The sequence below is a fragment of the Hibiscus syriacus genome, unplaced genomic scaffold, assembly GCF_006381635.1.
Source record: "Hibiscus syriacus cultivar Baekdansim isolate YM2019G1 unplaced genomic scaffold, ASM638163v2 tig00111330_pilon, whole genome shotgun sequence".
Classification (NCBI taxonomy): Eukaryota; Viridiplantae; Streptophyta; class Magnoliopsida; order Malvales; family Malvaceae; genus Hibiscus; species Hibiscus syriacus.
Genome location: NW_024063059.1, coordinates 7,337,675 through 7,341,503, shown reverse-complemented (window position 1 = coordinate 7,341,503; position 3,829 = coordinate 7,337,675).

Sequence of the window (3,829 nt, the reverse complement as noted above, 5' to 3'; positions counted from 1 at the left end):
TATACGATAAATCATATTTTTTATCTTATAATGGTTTACTCATGTTATTAAAATGTCTTATTTGTTATATTATGCCTCACTAAGTGAATACTTAGCGTGTGATGATTTTCACGCGTAGGTTTAGTGTACAAGTCGGGGTAAGGAGTGCAACAGATATCATCTATCAAGGGTTGCCTCATTAGTAATAGTGTGACATCTCTAGATGTTTATTTTGATATTACTAGTTGACACGTACTTAGATATGTTGTGATGCTCTGATAAGATACTTGGTATTTGGTTGTAGTATATTACGTTTGAACTTAAACTGTTGTTTGATGGATTTTTAAACGTTATTTTATATATTAGTAGTTGAAGAATGTTTTATAAACTATATTATTAAACCATTTATTTAAAGAAACAAAATTTTACTTGTTTTCAAGTATGAAAATGTCTTAAAAGTCATGTGACATCTATGACTGTATGGGGATGTATACGAGAAATGTGTGTTACATTTATTGGAATCAGAGCTATAGGTTTAGCCGATTTTCGGTCGAAATGAGTGTATTTTTTATGTAAAAAGTGTGTACATGCCACTGGGATGTCAAAGTTGATGATATGGTGTCAATATGATATGGTTAATGTCACTCCTCACTAACTTAAGTTGTTATTATGTGTGTTGTGATAGATATCGGGGACTAGCGATAAAAGTAAGAAAATTGATAATTTAGAAATGAAGGTCGAGATAGAAATCACCCAAAAAAGATCTGACATGACTTCAGTGTCACACCTTAGAAGAGTTGGAGCTGTAAGGGATTTTTCTCCATTTTGTAGAAGAAATGCCCCAACTTTTAATGAAGTTACTACATTAAAGGAACCCATTAAAAAATTTAAATGGATTGCAGGAGAAGTTGAATCCGATGACAATCCATATGACATTATTGAATTTATTGATGACTCTGAGGTTTCTACAGGTAAGCTTAAATATTTGAGGAATATTTAAGTTAAGTATTAGGTTGCTTAAAGAAATGTTGATTTGAGTGAGAGGAAATAAGTAAGTGGTAAGTAAGTTGTCAGCTAAAAGTTTAAAGAAAACTGAGTTATTTGTGAATCAGATGATAATTATGTTATCATTATAAAGGTTTTAAAATGAGTTTGAATGAGAGTATATGTTAAGTTTTATGGACTTGATAGAGTTACCTTGCGAAGGTAAATTTGTGGAATAAATTGTCTACCCCCTTTCATGCTACAATGAATTATCACTTAGATTGCGGTTGATTTTCAAGATCTTGAAAATTTTCAAGTTCATAGTGGTGGAAAAAAAGAGTAAATTTGTTTACTAGTGTATTTTAGCATTAACTGCTATGAAGTTATTGATACAAAGTTTTCAAATTTTTTTATTAAATGATGTGGACATTTAGATTTTCATAGTTGAGATGGAAAATGTTTCAAATGCTCCAGAGTATTTTCAATGGATCCAGAAAAGCTATGCGGACTACCTCAAGAATGAAATAAGGAATTTTAAAATAGAGGTATTCTATTCGACTTGATCTCAAGTGATATGATAGTGGTAAACCCTATGGTTCATGGTGCAAGTGTGAGTTGGACATGTAGTAAATAATGATAAAGATTCAAGGGGTTATGTTCCCGGTGAATCTAATGGAATTCTCATTTGACGAGTTTAAGATCATATTGGGCATGGGTTGGTTGTCTCCGCATTATGGTTGGGTTGATTGTCGCAAGAAGGGATTATTTTAGAAAGATGCAGAGGATTTAGAAATTATAGTGATTGGTGAAAAAGCAAAATCATCGCCAAATGTGATATCGACAATGATTGTGAAGAAAATGATGTCAGAAGGATGTATAACTTTTCTAGCTAATGTGATAGATACTCAAGTATCTAAAGTAAGATTGTATGATATTCTCACAGTTCGGGGATTTCCAAATGTCTTTTTAGATGAATTACCTGAGTTTCGTCCGGATCGAGAGGTGGAATTCAAGATTGGTGGTTATCAGGGTATTGAGCCTATTTCTATGGTTTCATATCAAATGGTTCTGATCGAGTTAAGAAAACTAAAGGCTCATTTACAAGAGTTTCTTGATCATGGTTCCATCAGACCAAGTGTTTCACCTTGGGGAGTACTTGTATTGTTGGTAAAAAGAAAGATGAATATATGCGGTTATACAAATATTATTGACAATTGAATAAAGTGACAATAAGAATAAGTATCCTCTTCTAAGGATTAATGATTTGTATAGTCAATTGAAAGGTGAAACACTGTTATCTAAGATTGATCTTCAGTCTGGATATCATCAATTGAAGATTAAAGAGGATGATATTCCTAAGATAGCTTTTCGGACGCGATATGGACACTACGAGTTATGGTGATGCCATTCTGTTTTAACTAATGCTCTTGAAACATTTATGGATTTGATTAATCTAGTGTTCCAGCTTTATTTGAATCAAATTTTAGTGACTATTTGAGAGAAAAAGTTGTATGATTTGAATTCTGGTTGACATAAGTTGTTTTTCTTGTCCATATTGTTTTGATAGATGGCATAAGGGTAGACCCCAAGAAAATTCATGCTATAGTGGATTGTAAACCCCCAAAGAATGTCTTAGAAGTTTGGAGTTTCTTGGGGCTATTGATTACTATCAAAGGTTCGTGAAAAACTTTTTGATGACAGCGTCACCTCTAACTAATCTTTTAAGGAAATATGTGCCTTTTGCTTGGATAGAGAAGTGCCAAGAGAGCTTTGAAATGATAAAAAAAGATCTTAACAGAGGTACACGTGCTAGTACAAACATAATCTAGTAAAGATTATGTGGGTTTTAGCGATGCATCTCATAATGGTATGGGATTTATGCTTATGCAAGATGGTAATGTTGTAGCCTATGCATCGAGACAGTTAAAGACTCATTAGAGAAACTATCCAACACATGACCTTGAGTTGGCAGTGATCATGTTCGCGTTAAAGACTTGGCGCCATTATCTTTATGGTGAGTGGTGCTACATTTATATAGATCAAAAAAGTCTAAAGTACTTGTTAACTCATAAAGGGTTGAGATAAAAAAGATGGATATAACTTTTAAGGATTATGATGTGATTATTGATTATCATCCCGGGAAGGCTAATGTGGTAGCTAGTGCATTTAATCGAAATTTTTTATAGCCTTGAGAGCTTTGGGTGTGCGTTTGTCGCTAAAGGAAGACGGGGCCTTGATTTTCGAGTTAAAGTTAAAGCTGGTACTTTTAGATCGGATAAGAGAATTACAAAGGAAAGATGAAAAGTTCTTGGTAAGAATTGCGTAAGTAGAAAATGGCGAGATTAAGGACTTTGAGGTCATTCGGTCCGACAAATGTTTGTAGTATCGTGGGAGACTTTGTATTCTCAACGATAAGAACTAAAGAAAGATATTATTTTTGAGGCACACTATAGTCCATTGGCTATGAATCCAGGTGGAAACAAGATGTACCAAGATTTAAAGAGTTGGTTTGGTGGTCTGGTATGAAAAGAGCTATCATAGAATTTGTGGCAAAGTGTTTGACCTAGCAACAGGTGAAAGCTGAGCATTAAATGCCTTCTGGATTATTGCAATCGATATCTATTCATGAATGGAAATAGGAACAAGTCACTATAGATTTTATTTCAGGGTTATTGTTGACACCCAAAAAGAAAGACTCCATTTGGGTGATTGTTGATAGATTACCAAGACAACTCACTTTATTCCAATACAGACAGATTATTTGATAGATAAATATGTTGAGTTGTATATAAAAGATAGAATTTAGTTGCATGGAGTGACTACATTGATAATATCTGAAAGAGATCCAAGGTTTGCATCAAGATTT